The following is a 20,276-nucleotide window of genomic DNA, read 5'->3' as shown; positions in this document are numbered from 1 at the left end:
GTAGCTTTGTAATGTTATTCTAATAATAGATAAAGGAATTTAATCATTGATTCAAATAATCTAATGAAAAAGTTAGATTAATTAATATTATAATATTTAAATTATAAAAATCTAATGTTTTGAATGGAGAGAATGAAATAGAAAAAAATCTACAATGTTTCTAATCAAGTAGAATTTCTATTCTAACAAAGTTTCTAAGAAAATTTAAGGAAATTATGTAGATTTCAAAATAAGAAAAAATCACACAGTAAAAGTTTCCAAAATGGAAGAAATCAAAATACAAATTTGCAATGTTTTTAATTGAGTAGAATTTCTATTCTAACAAAGTTTCTAAGAAAATTTAAGGAAACTACAGAGATTTCAAAATAAGGAAAAACCACACAAAAAAAGTTTTGAAAATAGAAGAAATCAAAACACATAAATATATATCATTTTCAAAATATTGATCCTGTTGGTCAATCCAATGTTGAATAGAAAACAAAATGGGCTCTTGCCATATATAATCCTGATGCCTGATGGTTTATCTTCAAAGAATTGAAAACACATCTTACCTGAAACATGTAATGCCTAAAAATGGAGCATAAGGAAAGACGTTTCACTTTTTGCGCCATAACGAATTATTGGCTTTTTTGTTGCTGGGGTGAATGACAAAGAAATATATTTAGAAACATTTGAATGTTTCTTGACACTATCAGCAACAAAATGTTATTGAATTACCCGGCTTGACTTGACATTTGTAATTAATGACTCACAGGACACGTGTTTAGCATTTGGAAATATCAAAGCCTTCAAACAAAAAATAATGTGTGGTTAATGAGGGAATGGGAAGCAGTATTAAATAGGTAAAGAGTCAAGAGAGAATCTCATTAGTGTTAAGCATTTTTGGTCAATTCAGAATGGTATTCCAATAAAGGACATGGTATAAATGTTTAGCTACCTGTCAATTTTTTTTTAAATGTTAGATTGTTTACAACAAAATCTGCTCCCATTGTAGAAGCCTCTTAGCTTAATTAATTATTATTATTGATTCATTAATAGATAAATTATGATTTATTAATTTATAATTTGATTTAAAGATAGATGTATAGATAATAATAATAATAAATTGTCTTCACTAGTACAATTGAGAATGGGTAAGGTTAGATTCAAAAGATCAAAGTATATTATATGTGATTAATTGAATTCCTTTAAATATATAATATTAGGTGAATATACATTACAATATCAAATTTATAAAATTTAAAAAAAAAAATGAAAAAAGTCACCATATTTGTTTTGGAAGATGTTCTTATAGTCATGTTCACATTAAGCTACACTCTTGTAAGGATTCCAAGAAGGATGTCATTATGTTTATATATTTATGGTGAGGGATGCATTGCCTCATATCTAGAGTTAATGGACATGATGGAAATTTTTCCATCCAGTTGTACTAAAGATGTATCTAGGTGGGTGTCATTAGCTTCAAAGTTAATGAGGTCATTAGAAGAGCCATTGAGATGAGCTAGAGCGGGAAGAATATCTATTGACAAAGTAAGACCTCAAACATTGAAAGCTTGTTAAATTTATTCAAGGGGAACAATTGGTCAAGTGTCAAATTGGGTTTGTTTGACATCTACTTTAAACCACGTGACAATTTTTTTGGATCCTTATCAAATATCTCACCTTAGGTAGGAATTTTAACTATTACTATCATTATCATTTCGTGTTTCTTAATTTTCTTTAATACAAAATCCTTACAAGCTTATCCTTTTTCCTCATTTCATTGTTGAAAATTTTAATTAGGGAAGTTGAGGTTTTTTCACGCCAAATAAAAACCCAACAAATACATAATATTTCTATTAAGGCTTTATTACATGCATGTATCACTTTCACCTCAATTTATTGTTTCTAAACTCATTCAAGTCACTTTTGGGAGGAAAAAAAAAAGCAACCTAGTTGCTCTATGTTAAAGGAAAAATAAATCCAAGAGCTCTTTGAAGGAGCAAAGCCCTAGGGATTTAATTTTATAAGGTTGTTTTAATATTAGTGACAATAACTTTTGGAATACGTATACATTACTTTTGAATTGATTTAACTATAGAATTATTATCTAGGATTCTAATGTGTCCAATACAATACACATAACATTGTTCACTACATAATGTTCACAAATGTATATCACACAAATCTATCATATCAATAATTCTATGTCTCTTATGATGATTATGGAACATTTTTTGTGTATTTAATGAACACTAAAATTGTAATGCCTATCCCTAGTTTAATTTTCATGTTTTATTGTTGAATTCTTTTAGGCCAATTTTATGGTTATGTTTTATGATTGTGGGACTTGGTTACCCAATTTGATTTGGATGTTATTTCAGATTCAGTTTATATATGTGATGAGCTACTTGATACTAGGTTATTTCATGTGTTCATGATTATTTTGATGATGATATATGTATGTTCATATAGTGATTTCAGTTATTTCATGATGACAATTAGATGGATGATTTATATGCACTTTCTACATGGTTACTTACTCCATACTTGCATGTGTATGGTGTACTTGTATGTTTTACTTTGTGTTTGACGTTTCCAATATGGTTGAGGGAGGGAGTCATAGTCACCTACTAGTTGGAATCTACACGATGCACCACTTCTCATCATTGCCTATTTAGTTTAGAGTATATGTATATGTATATGCTCAAATTGTGTGTAGTTTGTAGGTACTGGGCATCAACTTCCTAGAATTGCCAAAGATGAGCATGCCCTATCACAATATCTCAAATGGAAAAAGAGGCGAGATAGTTTTTGAGTCCAAATCCTACCCTAAGCCAATTATCCTAGAAAATAGGACAAGTATTTGAGTTATTTAACCATCTAAATTCGTCAAGTGATGTGAGTTCGTGATTTTGACCCTGAGTTGATTTAGTACATTGTTTATATATTGAGTTTTCTTATTTAGTTTTGTGGGTATGTTGTGATTTTCAATTATAATTAAATCAAATCAAATATTATTAAATGATTTAATTTAATGAAATTTTTATAAAGAAAAATCAATATTTAATTAATTGAGAAATTAATTGAATAAAAGAATTAAATTTTAAGGTTTAATTATAGTTCTAATTTTGGCATACTTCTATTTATTTTATTTAATAATAATTTATTTAGGAGTTCCATTTTTATAATAAAATCTAAATATTATTATTAGTTAAATTAATAAATATTTTATTAAAGATGTCTTGTGATTTAATAAGAGAGAGAAGGAATTAATTTAACAAAGTTTATTTTAATTAAAATACAAAAGTTTGCACATGAAATTAAAATAAAATTAAACATTAAGGAAAAAGGTTTCGCATGATTGTAAAACTGAAACCCTAAAGGGAGAAAGCTCTTTATTAAGAAATTAGAGCTCATTTCTTCACATACAGGTTTGCTGGAGCCAATTTCTGAGAAAGAGGGTTTCTGAAAGGAAGATAATTTTCTTGCAAGCTCTGAGCATTTGATCAGTTAGCATCAAAAGGATCTTGTGAGTTTTGCATAGTAGTTCCTCTTTGAAATATCTCTGTCTTCTTTGTGTTTGGATGAATCAATTTTTAGAATTTAATCTGGGTTGAAACCCTTGTTTGAGAAGAAAATTGAATTTCATTATTGAATTGTTTATAAATTAACCCCATCTGAAACCCTTACCTGAGTATGCTCATTTTGGATATGGTGATGGATTTAGAATATTGCACTACTACATTTGGGCCCAATTGTGATGGCAAGGCATCACAATTACTATGGTAACTTGTTGCCCAACTGACATTAGTCAGAATTGGCTCCCTTTAGATAGGCGTTAGACTTTTGTAGTTGCAAGTTGCGATAGCAAGGTCAACCGTCGTAATTGTGACAACTACATGTGTCATAAATTGAGCTAACATTCTGGAAAACCATTCATTTTCACCATAACAATTGTGATGGAAATCTATTGAAGACATCGTCGCAATTGTGACATCTATGTGACATAAATGTTATGGGCCCCACAACAAGCCATTGGAATTATCTAATGCAATTGACATGGGCATGTGGAAGGATTGATGACGTGTTGTATTAATATAGAGAAATTGGCAGCAAACATTGAATAACTATTATGAAATCATAGGTTAATATTGAACTTCACTTGGTTTCAAGAATAGTTTAATATTCTCTACTAATCAGGGGCAACCACATGAAGGTGGAAGCTCATTCCCCACCCCCCCTCCCCCCACAACATCTGAATTCCTCATTAACATCTGAAATATTTATGAAAGAATCAATGTTTAAAGTTAAAAAAAGGTTCCAGACCTTCAAAAGTGACATCATTTTCCCATCTTCTCATGCATGTCATTTTTTTGTCACATCCAAAATAAAATTTTACCCCTCTAAATCGAGAATGCACATGTAGTTGCATTCTATATGCATGGACAATAGAAGGAGTTGAAAAACCCCTACATATTTATATTTATTTAATAGGTCTATGCAAACCTCTAACAAAAATGCAAACTTGTTAGGTTTTTTTTAGCTCCACCTTATGTCATATGCATATGAATTGAGATTGCATCACTACAGTATTTTTGGTAAAATTGCGATGACAATTGTGACGATAGTGTAATTTGTGGTCATTTTCATGATTTTTTTGCAATTGTCACTGACATTGTCACAATATCAACATTGGAATCCTAATTGTGATGCCATTGTGAGCATAACGAAAAAATACAAAAGAAAACACGACAATTATTTTCCATTTGTTATGATTTTGGAGAGTTGTGTGGAGAGCTCTAAATGAGGGTGGAGAGTTGTGACCGTTGTTGTAGCCCTTGTGATTGGTGCATTTGGTTGTTCTGCCCTCATGATCTCTGCATTTCATTTCCATTCCCTTGCTCTCAAATTTAATTGTCATGTCATGCACATCTGATCTACATGCCCTAGCTCTACAATTTTCTTGAAGGGAAAAAGGAGGTGCGTATGTAAAAAAAAAATCTTTTCCTTCTAAACATGTATGTCTTTATATTTCCTTCTAAACATATATCTCTTTATATATTCAAAGAGATCATTTTCAAGGTGCTTATTACATATATGATCCAAATACATACATATTCCATAATCCAAATAATAAAACAATAAAACTCACTTAACTCATGCTAAGTGACTTACCTCAAGATCCTACACAAAAATAATGTAGACCATGAAAAATGGGTCGAGTATCAAATGCCTATAAGATTGTTTCAAGGTTGGGAACCACTTCAACATCCTTTGCATGGTTTAGAGGTAATATCATTGTGGTAGAGGCTTCTGCAAGGGAATGAGACTTGTGATTATGGCATTTAAATAGAAGCAAAACTTTCTTTTTCATCTCCTTACAATCAACTCTTCACTGAAGTTATTCTTTAATTCCTTGAATATGCAATTTTGTCACCTTGGAAAATTGTATTTGATCTTGCAAGCTATGAACAACTAATTGTTCATTTTATTGTACCAAATCTAATGATAGTTCTACAGGAGTTTGTAATCAACCCAGCTCAACAACTAGATCCATTTAACTAGTTATTGCTAGTTTCTTTCTAAAATTATCTGCTATGATATGCTTTTCTAAAATTTCTTGTGAACTTTGCCCATTTTTCCTAGTCAGGATTATTTTTGTGGAGGATCTTGAGGTAAGTTACTTAGCACAAGTTGAGTGAGTTTTATCTTTATTATTATTTGGAGTTTGGAATATGTATGTAGATGGATCAATTTTTCTATTATGTAGCTAAGATGTAATAAGAACCTTAAAAAAGATCTCTAAATATACATGTTCAAAGAAAGATATAAAGAGATACCTATTTAGAAGGGAAAGAAACCAACATTTACATACCCTTGAAGAAAATCCCAGTGCTTTGGCATGGCAAAAAAATCATAGAGCAAAGGCACAACAATGCAACAAAATCATAGAGCAAGGGCATGATATGGCAAAAAAATCACAGAGCAAGGGTACGACACCAAAATCGTAGAGAAAAGGCACAACAACAAAACATAGAGATGATAAGGGTATGACAACCAAATCATAGAGCAAGGGCATGGAAAAAAACACAGAGATCACAAGAGCATGACAACCAAATTGTAGAGCAAAGGCACGACAACGAAATGTAGAGATCATAGCAACAAAATCACAAAGCAAGGGCATGACAATGAAATGTAGAGATATATCATAGGAATAAAATGCAGCAAGCACAACTGGGGCATGACAAAATTCAGATCTCTCCACCCTCATTCAGAGCTCTCCACCTTCTTTCATGTGTAGGTCTTCACAATCAAAATAAATGGGGAATGATTTATGTCATGTTCTCTTCCTTTTTGGTTTATACTTAAGCGGGCATCACAATTATGACACTTACGTCAGTATTGTGAGAAATTCAGGGAAAATTGCAAAAAATAAAATAAAAAAATCACCACAATTAGACCACTATCACAAATTGTCATCGTAATTTGACCCCAAATATTGTAGTATTACAATTCAGGTAGGGTTTGAAAAAGAAAATCAAAATTTTAGATATAGAATTTGTTCAATTGTTTGTATTTTTCTTATAAAATCTACTATGGAGATTAAGTAAAAAAATATACATGATAATATAATTACCACAGTGATAATTATTCTATATATATACATACATACATACATATACATATATACATATATACATATATACATATATACATATATATATATACATATATATATATATATATATGTGTATATATATATATATATGTATATGTATATATGTATATATGTATATATATGTATGTATATATATATATATATGTATATATGTATATATGTATATATATGTATGTATATATATATATGTGTGTGTGTGTGTGTGTGTGTGTGTGTGTGTGTAGTTTTTAAGGGGGAGATGGGGCTACCAACTCCTTACCCACCCGCAACTATGCACGACAACTTCAACTTAAGTGTTGTTTTCATAGTAGCAGGTACTGTCGTAACTACTACTCTAGCAGGAGCAACATTGCCATGACAGATTACTATAGGTCGGTAGGCCTTAAACGCTAAAAGAATGTTGTGTTTCAATTTATTTTTGTTTATTAAATTTTATTAATTTAATAAGTTTTTAATATATATTTTTAATTAATAATTAATATTATTATTAATATTAAATAATATTTATTATGTTATTAATTTTAGTAATTATAATTTTTTAATAAATTAAGTAATGCTAATTATTAATAAGTGTAAAGTTATTATTATTATAATTTAATAATTTAAATTAAGATAAGTGATTATAGAGTTTTAGAAAATTTGTAATATAAATCAATAAAAATTGAAGGAATTATTATAATAAAGTTTGGAGGTTATTTAATAATTCATTCATATATATATATATATGGATTTTATATTTAAATGATTTTTAATGATTTGTCAAGTGTTGAGATTCTTGGGGACTCGAAAACCTTAGCAAATCTAAAATTTGAAAAATAAAAACTAAAACTCTATTTAAAAAAAAAAAAAAACTCTTATGTTGATACTGCACTTGCTATGATGTATGTTTTACTTTGTGTTGGGTTTGGCATTGACTTAGTGTGTTGACTAGTTTTGGATGTTTACCAAAGGCCTAGGAGTTACTATTTTCATGATGTCATGGTTTTGTAATGTGATCTTTAAGTTATGGATCAATTTTTATATGGTGATTGTATTTGTGAAATCTATGAGTTTCGATTAGTTATCTTTTGGTGCTTTCCAGTTGCTTGTTTAAGAACCGATGTGTGTTATTATGATCTTATGAGACCTTCTACTATTTTGAGCTTAGGGTAGGTTGTCTTTATGTTTGTTGGGAAGTGGCTTACAATGGAGGTCAGAGCCCTAAAGAGGCTACCGGGGTAACCCATTGTAGGTTATTTTAATAAGTGATAACATTCATTGAATGGATTTAAACTGAATTAGAAAGAGCTAGTGTTTTTCCTCACCCATGCCTTGAGTGGTAGTATGGGCTAGGATAGGAGTAGAGAGGATTTTTGGTTGCAACCTTGCCTCATTAGTATGCCTTGGCTATATGAAAGGATATTGATGTCAAATAGATTCACTAGGGGGGCGGAGGCTAGAGAGGTTGCTAGGGTAACCTTAGAGTTGACTCATACGATGACACTTACCCACTTATAGAGTAGATTTCCTATGTGCCTTTGTTGCCTCAGGGTTTAGATGTTACTTGTGTCTTGGCACCTTTGAGATAGATTGCTATTAGGATTTCATTGACCTAGATGTTGGTTATGACTTTTGGATTGATATCCATATGGGAATTAAGATTATCTCCTTAGCATGGTGGGAGTCGGCCATTTAGGTTCCATGAGGTTAGGTGATGGAGACATAACCCAAGAACAAAATGGACACAACAGAAAAGGGAAATTGTATTAACTGAAAAATAAGCTAGTACATTCAGTACAGAGAGAATAAACTTCAAAACATTCCTTAAGGGCTTACAATAGCATAAATGTGGAGATAATTTCTCTTTTCAGTACCTCCTCTCAAACTCCACTCCGAACTGCCTTTTACAATGCCAAAAATCTCTTTAAATAGACCCCAGAGGGTTAAGGACTAGGAGTACATTCAATAAAGTTCTAGTAGGCATCCCCCGACCAAATAGAAGGTTCCAGAAGCTACTTTAGAAGTCGGCACAAATCTAGAAGAATCTAGAAATGGTAACCAAACTTTCGGGAGGCATAACTTTTGAACCGTAGCTCTGATTGACGAAGCGTTTACATTTTTGAAAAGCTCTCGAAGCGCTCTATAGCCTTATGGACTAGATTCACTCATCCCCCATTTTTTGGCCCTTTTTGAGGTCATTTAATGCCCCTAACTTGACTTCAAAGCATTCTTAGGAGGTTTCCAAAACTCGAAAAACTGTAATAACTTTCAAACCTTGGGGCCTTTTGACCTGATTCTTTTTCTAGAATGTTCTAAATAAAAATTACATTTATCTGGCCAATTCACACCTTCTATTTTAGCAAAAATGATTGCCCAATTACATGCTCCTATTTTTTCAAGATTTTCTAGCACACTGATAGTGGAACTGTGAGAGTTGGAACCTTTATTTGACCCAAATGGGTATCCAAAAATGAAAACACATGAAATAGAAACTAAGTCTAAGTATTTTTTTTTGGGTGATACAGGATTGCCCTTATACCTCTAGATGCTCTTGCATCGGACACCCAGGGTAGATTGAAAAGTGACCCTGTCACTTTATGAATGGTAGATGAAATCCCAAATGGGAAACGTCAGTTGCCAAAATCCAAGTTGAGTCCTCGATCAGTTATCATTTCCATTTTACCAAATACTCTTTATATTGCCTATTTTTGGTACTCCTACCCACACGATGATCTAGAATGTCTTTTATCTCCTCCTTCTTAGAAGCAGGAATTGGACATGGCTCTAACACCAGCTCCTCATCTGCACCATCATCATGATACTCTATTAAATCTGCAATGTTGAAAATGGGAGAAATGTGAATACCATCTAGCAGCTCCACTTCATATGCATTTCCTGAGTCATGTTTCTTCAAAATTTTGCAGGGGCCAAATTTCTTCATTTTCAGCTTGTTGTAAGTAACAGCTAGAAATATTTCTTTTCATAAGTTCACCATGACTAGATCCCCTACTTGGAATTCCTTATGTCTTCTCCTTTGATTAGACCTAGCTTTATGCTCTTGATTCATCTTGGTAATGTGTGCTTGAACCTCCTCATGTAGACGCTTGATATGTTCAGCAAATTCTTCAGCTTCAGCACTTGTCCTCTCCCATTGTTCTATCTTCCTCAATTCTGGTGCAGTCCTTGGGCTATTCCCATATACAATTTGGAATAGTGATTTTCCAGTACTCCTATTTATAGAGTTATTGTAAGAAAACTCTACTTGTGGTAGAATCAAATCCCATCCCTTGGGCTTATCCCCAACTAAACATCTCAGCCAATTGCCCAGACTTCTATTTACCACTTCTGTTTGGCCATTAGTTTGTGGGTGATTCATGGAACTGAATTTCAAGTCGGTTCTTAACTTTTTCCACAATGTCCTCCAGAAATACCCCACAAATTTAGTATCTCTATCAGAAACTATACTCCTTGGAGGACCATGTAGTCTTACCACCTCTTTGAAAAACAAGTCTGCAATATGAACAACATCACGAGTTTTGTGGCATGGAATGAAATGTGCCATTTTGGAGAACCTATCAACCACCATGAATACTAAGTCATTACCCCTTTGTTTCCTTGGCAATCCAAGAACAAAATCCATACTTATGTCCTCCCATGGCCTTGATGGAATAGTCAATGGCTGATATATGCCAGTATTGTGACTAAACCTCTTGGCAACTTGACAAACCTGGCAACTCTGTACAAACTTATTCACATCGTGTGAAATTTGAGGCCAAAAATAATGTTCTCTAAGAATGGCAATGGTCTTATCTCGACCAAAATGTCTTGCCATCCCTCCACTATGTTTCTCCTTAATCAGATTTTCCCTCATGGAACTCCTTGGAATGCACAATTGACTACTCTTGAAAAACATGCCATCCTGAATCAAATAGTCTAACCACTTGGTTCTATCTATAGCAATAGGTTCTTTACAAGCTTTCCATGCTTCAACAAAATCAGGATCCTCGGGGTACAAATTCTTGAGTTCATCAAACCCAACTACTTCAACCTTCTTGGCTTAATATAGCCCCAATAGTGCTGCCACTAGCATCACAATCCACTTGAAAAACCTTTCTAAAATCTGGAAGTGCCAACACAGGTTGTTCTGTTACCTTCTTCTTCAGCAATTCAAAACTTCTTATAGCTACTGCAGTCCATTTGAACTCTTTTCTATCCCCTCTTATTGTATCAGTTAGGGGTGCACATATGCGACTAAAATTCTTAATAAACTTCCTATAAAAACTAACCAGACCATGAAATGATCTTACCTTAGTAGCAGACCTTGGAGTAGGCCATTCCAAGATGGCTTTTACCTTCTCCGGATCCATTTTGAGACCTTCGGGTGATATAACAAACCCCAAATAGACTAACTCCCTTTTTGCAAAGATACACTTCTTCAGATTAATTAACAGTTTCTCTTCCCTTAGCCTTTCAAGGACACTATGAATATGCAATAAATGTTCTTCCAAAATCTTGCTGAAAATTAAAATATCATCCAAATAAACAATAAAAAATTTTCCCAAGAACTTCTTAAGTACCTCATTCATGAGCCGCATGAAGGTGCTTGGGGCATTTGTCAATCCAAAGGGCATGACTAACCACTCATAAAGACCGTCCTTGGTCTTGAAGGCTGCTTTCCACTCATCTCCTTCTTGAATCTATATCTGGTGATAACCACTCTTCAGATCTATCTTTGTGAAGTACTAAGTTCCACTCAAGCAGTCCATAAGATCATCCATCCTTGGCAAAGGAAATTGGTACTTGATGGTGATCCTATTTATAGCTTAAGAATCTGTACACATCCTCCACTCTCCATCCTTCTTTGGTGTGATTACTGCACATGGACTCAGGCTCTCTCGAATCAAGCCCTTCCTCAACAACTCCTGAACCTGTCTATTTAGCTCCTCTATTTCAGTAGGAGTCATCCTGTGAGCAGCCTTGTTAGGCAAACTAGCTCCTAGAATCAGATCTATTTAATGACTGATTTGCCTTACTGGTGGCAATCCATCTAGAACATTATCAGAGATAATATCTCCAAATTCCCCTAGTAAATCTAAAACTTCAAGTCGTATTTCACTACTACCTTCTTTATCTTTCTAGGAATCAAAGCATAGCACATATGCTAATGTTTCATGCCATCTAAAAACTTCCTTCCATCAACAAGACAAATCCTAGCACTGCTACATACCTTTTCACCTTCTTTTTTCATGGGCTTCAATTTGTGGCAAACTCCATCCTTTGTCAGAGAGTATGTGTTTGCATGCCCATCATATACTGCATGTCTATCAAACTGCCATGGTCTACCCAACAATAGATGGAAAACATCCATCGAAATAACATCACAGAGAACTTCATCATGGTAACTCCCAATTTTGAATTTTACTAAACATTGTTCACTTACCAAGACCTTATGATCATCTTTTACCCAAGCAATCCGATAGGGCTGGGAATGTTTCTCTCTCTTGAGCTTCAGCTTAGAGACCATTTCTTCTGATACCAAGTTATCCGTCCTACCACCATCAATGATTGCATCACAAAATTTATCCTCACACTTGCATCTGGTACGGAACAAACTCCTCCTTTGTCCTAGTTCAATCTCACCACTTAGTATGACTCTTTCATTTACCAAGGTCTCTCCTCTTTCTGCATCCTCTGAATGTGATGATTGTGCATCCTCATCCACATGAGCAACCCTAGCTTGGCCCTTAGCTCTCCTATATGTCCTTCCTTGTCATTGAGGGCATTTAAAGGCATGATGACCTTCTTCATTGCAATGGAAATATGTACCATGGAAGCCTCCTCTTTCTTTACCATGTCCTCTACCTCTTTCTCTTTGATTTCCAAAGTCTTGATCATGGGAGCGGTTGAAACCCTCATTCCTCTGGTTCCTGCTAGTACCCACATCTTCATTTTTCTTTTGGGTTTCATTGCAGCCTCTAGATGACCTACCACTTCTCCTTCCTCCTTGACCGTGCCCTCTTTGTCTTCCTTCAAACCTTTTATTCAACTTCTCTTCAACTCGTAGGGAAAACTGGTATGCCTCTTCAACGCTGGTCATTCTTACCAGACTTAATTCCTCCTGGATGCTAGGTCGCAACCCATTGATATAACGAGCAACCTTCTCCTTATTTTCTTCTACATATTCCACTCTAATCAAGAGTCAGTAAAATTCATCTGTATATTCTTGGACTGATCTTCCTGCTTGCTTTAACGCATGCATCTTCTTAAAAAAATCAAGCTCATAGTCCTCAGCAATGAACTACTTCTTCAATTTGTCCACCATGCAATCCCATCTTGTGATCTTCTCCTTTCCTGTTCTGTTTCTTTCCAATTAAACCTCTTGCCACCAGATTTTGGCATGGCCTTTTAGTTTGGCCTTTGCAAACTTAACCCTATCTGGGTCCCCGATATCCTCATACTCAAAGTATTCTTCTAGTTCATTGATCCAATCGATCAACTCATCTGGCTTCAGATTTCTTGAAAATATACCCACTTCAATTGTAGGTCTTTTCCCAAACTTAGTAATGGCCCTAAAAATCCTTTCCTCTGCATGATTTAGAACTTCCCCATCAAATTCCCCTTCTGGTCCAACTTCATCCTCTTTGTTGTCATCTTCACTTTCATCACCTACGCCCACAGTTGCTCCTCTACGAAGCTCCTCTTGCAATGCTTGTACCTGCCTTTAGAGGGCTCTAACCTCCTTAGGATTTATAGCTCTAGCCCTTTTTCCATGCTCTCTTCATGGAGGAATCTTCTTAACTCAAACCCACAACCACATAGTCCTAGTGCAAACTGCCTCATAGTCAGCGCTTTGTCTACACACTCACGAAAACTAGCTCTAATACCACTTGACGGAGAGACAACCCAAGAACAGAATGGACACAATAGAAAAGAGAAATTATATTAACTAAAAAATAAGCTAGTACATTCAGTACAGAGAAAATAAACTTCAAAACATGCCCTAAGGGCTTACAATGGCATAAATGTGGAGATAATTTCTCCTTTTAGTACCTCCTCTCAAACTCCACTCCAAACTGCCTTTTACAATGCCAGAAATCTCCTTAAATAGACCTCGGAGGGTTAAGGACTAGGAGTACATTCAAGAAAGTGCTAGTAGGCATCCACCAACCAAATAGAAAGTTCTAGAAGCTGCGTTAGAAGTCAGCGCAAATCTAAAAGAATCCAGAAATGGTAACCGAACATTTGGGAGGCATAACTTTTGAACCGTAGCTCCGATTGACGAACTATTTATAGTTTCAAAAAGCTCTCAAAGTGATAGCCCTATGGACTAGCTTCACTCATCCCCAATTTTTTAGCCCTTTTTGAGGTCATTTAATGCCCCTAACTTGACTTCAAAGCATTCTTAGGAGGTTTCCAAAACCCGAAAAAATGCAATAACTTTCAAACCGTGGGGCCTTTTGACCTGATTCTTTTTTTGGAATGTTCTAAATCACAATTACATTTATTTGGCCAATTCACACCTTCTAGTTTACCAAAAATGATGGCCCAATTACATGCTCCTATTTTTTTGGGATTTTCTAGCACACTTATAGTGGAACTGTGAGAGTTGGAACCTTTATTTGACCGAAATGGGTATCCAAAAATGAAAACACATGAAATAGAAACTAAGTCTAAGTATATATTTTTTGGGTGACACAGGATTGCCCTTATACCTCTGGATGGTCCTGCATCATTAGGTGGTAGTGTTTCTTATACCATTGAGATCCAAAAATTGGATGGCATTGCTAGATGTACTTGTTTAGTTATTCATTTCTTTCTGATCTTATTTTATTGTTGGATGATTATATTCTATTATATTGTACTTGATTATCAGAGATCTTATGAGATGGTGTATTTTATTCATGATGTATATTCTTTGAGATTTTCATATCCTATCACTTGTACAACAGATGATTATGCATTCTAGTTCTGCCAAGTGGCATCATATATAATTCTATATTATTTTATTGGATTCATACTTTTGGTTTATCTATGATGTGTATTTTTTATACATCAAATTTAATATTAATGAAATTATTTATGTGATTCAACGTCATGGAACTCTTAAGAGATGTAATCTATTTTGGATGGTTGTATGCATGTGAGTTATTATTTTCACTATGTTATCTATTGACGTTATTATCCTTTAAAAAAAATATTTGGCAAACTTAGTGAAACATTAGGTTAATTTATTTTGGGTTCCCTAGCAGGGCATTACAAAAATCATATTATTATAGTAACCTAGGAAACATATAATATAGTTCTCATCAAAAGAGTTTAAAAGGAAAACATGTTATTCCATTGATATTTTGCAAAATATTTATTATTATTATGTCAAATTATTGGAAAGATAGAATTCTCCTTATGTAATTTTCTTTAGAGCTATCATTTGCGACAAAAATTAACTTCTTTCCTTCCACTAAAATTTCAAGTTCTTTTGTGGTCTCATCTTTGATAAAATTTAACTTGTTCTCAACATCATTTTTTTGGCATGTATTTAAGAAATTCTCAAACAAAAGTCTTGTGATTTTCTTGTAAGCTTATATAAGCTTATTTTTTGCTTCTTCAAGATTGTCCATTAATTTCTAATTCAAAGAAATGTGATTTTTTGTTTGGCAAATCAGATAAGTAGTAGCCATAGTACCCTCATAAAAAAAGGTTTAGTTCACCACTTTGTCTGAATCTTAAAGTAACATACCCAAAAGGACCAACTACATAAAGAGAAATTAATTCAACATGTTTTAAATATTTTATTTTAGTATGAAGCAATAAGTTTTTACAATCTAGGTTATTAAGGAATTTATAGGAATTTCTTTGGAGAGAATTGTATGGAAATATTTACATTGACATCTCTTTATAACCTACCTTGATTTATCTTGAAGATTAGTGTTTTATAATGTTCACAACCTAAGTTGCCTAAACCAACTTGATGATGAGCCATTAAGTGATTCTAAATGTAGATGTAGATATTGCTATTCAAATTTCTCCAAAATGTTCCCTTCAAATTCATTCAATGCATTGACATATATGTATACATATATACATATAAGGACATTTATTTTGTTAAATTGAACCATCTCACATTTATATAATGCTATATAAAAAATATTGATTCAAATATGAAAAAATAAACATGGGGAATGTTTTGTTGGTGGTTGACATTCTTTAAAATAGAACTAAAAAGGAAACAAATTACAAAAAGAGAATATATATTAAAAAGAAAAACAAAAAAAACAAATGATAATTAACAATTGAAAATAACACCTTTCACAATATTTATTTTGGAGGAAAATTAACTGTCATTTTTATGGAAAAATGTAATGATCAATGCTCCAATATTCTCAAACATGTTGTATATGCAATCACAAGCTATAGAAGGGGTAGAAATTTGAAAGAAAACTTGATATACTATACAAATAAACAACCTATCATAAAAATATTGAAAAGTATATTATAAAAGGTTGTGACTATACAAATTTAATCAATTGTAAGCTTCATAAGTAGACTATTTTATATGGTATTAAGTATGTTTAAAATGAAACAATTAAATTGATAAATTTACAAAATATAATATGTAGATGATTTAATATTTTAAAATTTCATTGACAAGGCATAGTAAGTATGCATCTAAATAGTTTACTATAATAATATATATTGATATTTCAAATCTATTTCAAGACCACTCCTCAAGAATATTTTTTTTATGAGGCATCCATGTGACCACTAGAACATTTGGGGTCAAATTGCGATGGCAATTTGTGACGACAATGTAATTTGTGGTCATTTTCATGTTCTTTTTTTGTAATTGTCCCCAACGACATTGTAATACCAACATTGGCATCATAACTACAACGGCCTCATGAGGATAAAACAAAAAAAAAGAAACATGGCAATCATTTTCTATTTGTTTTGATTTTGGAGAGAGTTGCACATGAAAGAGGTGGAGAGGTATGAAGGTTATTGTAGCGCTTTTGTGATTAGTGCATTTGGTTGATGTGCCTTCTCAATCTTTGTATTTCAATGTCATGCCCTTGCTCTATTATTTCATTATTGTGTTGTGCCCTTGCTTTGTGATTTCATTGTTGTGTCATGCCCTTGCTCTGCGATTTCATTTCTGTGTCGTGCCTTTGTGATCTACGTGCCCTAGCTCTGTGATTTTCTTCAAGGGTGAGAAGGGGTATGTATGTAAATTTTTTTTTCTTTTCCTTGTAAACATGCATGTCTTTATATTTCCTTCTAAAAATGTATCTCTTTATATATTCAGAGAGATCTTTCTCAAGGTGCTTATTACGTATATGATCTAGCTGCATACATATTCCAGAATCCAAATAATAAAACAATAAAACTCACTTAACTCATGCCAAGTGACTTACCTCAAGATCCTGCACAAAAATAATGCAGACCATGAAAAATGGGTCGAATTCACAAGAAATTTCACAAAAACATATCATAGCAGATATTTTAGAAAGAAATAATCCATAACCAATTAAATGGGTCTAGTTGCTGATTAGTTAGGTTGATATATACATATATTTAATTGGTTTAGGGAATTTGCAAGAGAATGAGCCTCATGATTATGCATATGTGTTTGGTGCATTTCTTTCCTATGATATATCTTTACATTTCATTGTTGTGCCCTTGCTCTACAATTTGGTTGAAATGCCCTTGTGATCTTTGTGTTTTGTTATCATGCCCTTTTTTCTACAATTTTAATTCCATGTCCTTGCTCTGTGATTTTGTTGCCATGCCATGCCCTTGCTCTACGATTTTGTTACCATGTTGTGCCCTTTCTCTATGGTTTTTTTTCCATGCCCTAGCTCTATGATTTTCTTCAAGGGTATGTAAATTTTGGTTTCTTTTCCTTCTAAATAGGTATCTCTTTATATCTCCTTTTGAACATGTATATCTAGATATCTTATTTAAGGTGCTTATTACATATTAGTCGCATAACAAAAAAATTGTTCTAGCTGCAAACACATTCCAAAATCCAAATAATAAAAAAGTAAAACTCACTCAACCAGTGCTAAGTGACTTATGTCAAGATCCTCCACAATAATGATGCAAATTAGAAAAAATGGGCAGAGTTCGCAAGAAATTTTACAAAAGCATATCATAGCAGATATTTTTAGAAAGAAACTAGCCATAATCATGAGGCTTATTCCCTTGCAGAAGCCTTTTCCACAATGAGATTACCTATAAACCTTGCAAAGGATGTTGAAGTGGTTCCCAACCTTGAAACACTCTTAGAAATTTGATACTTGGGATCATCACAAGGAGGTTGTACCAATACTTGAAACACTCTTATAAGCATTTGATATTTGGACTACAAATTCTCAAAGACACTTACAAGTGATTTCAATGTCATAGTACCTATCATAACACTTTTATGGATTCTATCTAGTGGCTTCCATAATATACTCTATGTTTTCTAGTTGTTGTTTCTATCATCTAGTCTCTTTGTAAAGTCGTTCCTTCTTGTTCTCTTTCTAAAGTTTCTCCTTCTCCTTTGCTCTTGTGCCTTAAATTTTTATTATCAAACTTCTAAATATCTTCCTCTACCTTATCTAAAATCAACTTTACAGTGTGTTGTAACTCTAGCATAGGTGTTTGATCATCGATAGCTTTCATTTCAACAAATTCAAGTTTTCAACACTGATCAAAACCCTCACTTGTAGACCTCTCATGTCAAGCACTTTTTGTACTATTTCAAACCCAAGTTCTTGCTAATGAGCTAACAGTTCTTTAGATGCATTTTCTTGTAAAACATTAATTTTGTTGAACAATTGTAAACTCTTAGAAAGTGCATTGTTATTTTCATGTGTGTGTGTGTGTGTGTGTGTGTGTATGTATATATGTATGTATGTGTGCATCTATATATATATGTATGTATAAATGTATGTATGTATGTATGTATATATGTATGTGTATATATATATGTATGTATGTATGTATGTATATAGAGAGATCTTGTGGATTGCGGACTAGGGATTATAAACAAAAAAGAAAAGAAAACATGACATTAATCATTCCCCATTTGTTTTGATTGACTCTAGAGAGCTGCATGGGAAAGAGGGTGGAAAGCTCTAAACGAGGGTGGAGAGCTCTGAACATTGGTGGAGATTAGTGGAGATCTAGGATTTTGTTGTAGATCCCTTGTGATCTTTGTGCCCTTGCTCTGCAATTTTATTCAAGGGGAGAAGAGATACCTATGTAAATGTTCTTTTCTTTTCCTTCTAAACACTTATCTCTTGCTCATATATAATAGCTTTGGTTAGATTCAAGGATAACTGATTATGATGATTGTATACATATGTGCATGCATGTATGTAAATCAATTCACTATGTGAACTGCTTTACATGTATACACACACTTGCATAGTACTTATGCTAAATTAAATTAATCATTCATGTCTTCAATTAACAAAAACCTTTATCCTTGCATTTAATCGAATTTATTCATACCAAATTAAGTAGGAAGAAACATGTACTTAAAAATTATATTATCTCTTGGTGATTGAGTAAAAATCTCATGCATAATATCGTCTAGGTAATGATTGATGCATTCACATTAAGTCATAATACGGTTGAGAAGATGATTTATTTATGTTACTTCATACTTTTTTTATTGAACATTTTGTTTAACATACTTAGTAATACTAGAATTATATAGCTACAACTAATACTCTTATTTATTTTATTTAATCATATACATTTAAGACTACTATTTTTCTTAAAATTAGACTATATATTTGTTATCAGTAAAACACAAATATAGATCTCTGATAGTTATCTTTTTTAATTCCAAGATCTTCATATTTAACATGAAGAGTTTCCACTACTAGATAGTGGAATAGCCACAATGAAGAGACCAATAGCTCATGGCTTTTTCCACCAAATCATATTTTTATTCTATTTTTGTCCTTCAAAAATATTATAGGTGAATGTTCTTCTAATTTTCCATATGTTTAATAATTTTTTGCTTATTATTTGAGGTAGTTTCTATTATGAGACAGAGACATCTATCATAAGGATGGACACACCAATTTTGATCATCCTACTTTCAAAGTTGATTCCCTTATCAAATTAATGAAACTACTTGCAACTGACACCCTGATTTTCTGCAACTTGCCCGGTCAGCCATTCACACAACCATCTTCCTCCTACCCCACCATCTAATCTTCTGTAAGTATCTCTCCTCTAAAGACCCAATACATGGAGTCATTATCATCATGAGTATAATTACTCTCCTTCAACGAATTCAATTGAAACTATTCATACCAAACTAAGTATGCAGAAATTTGTACATATAAATTATATTATCTCTTGGTGATTGAATAAAGATCAAATATAGTTTTCCAAGGTGATAAAATTGCACATGTATGCATGCATGTATGTATGTGTATATGTATGTATGTACGTATGTATCTCTGCATCATGTTGCCATGCCCTTGTGATCATCTATTGGGAGAAATATAAAGAGATACATGTTAAGAAGGAAAAAAAACAACATTTACATAGGCACCTCTTCTCTCCTTGAAGAAAATCATAGACCAACCACTACTACATTTGGGCCTAAACACCAAAAATTAAATTGCCA

The sequence above is a fragment of the Cupressus sempervirens genome, chromosome 11, assembly GCF_028749045.1.
Source record: "Cupressus sempervirens isolate cs-2001-9-10 chromosome 11, ASM2874904v1, whole genome shotgun sequence".
NCBI classification, from domain to species: Eukaryota; Viridiplantae; Streptophyta; class Pinopsida; order Cupressales; family Cupressaceae; genus Cupressus; species Cupressus sempervirens.
This window is presented reverse-complemented; position numbering follows the sequence as displayed.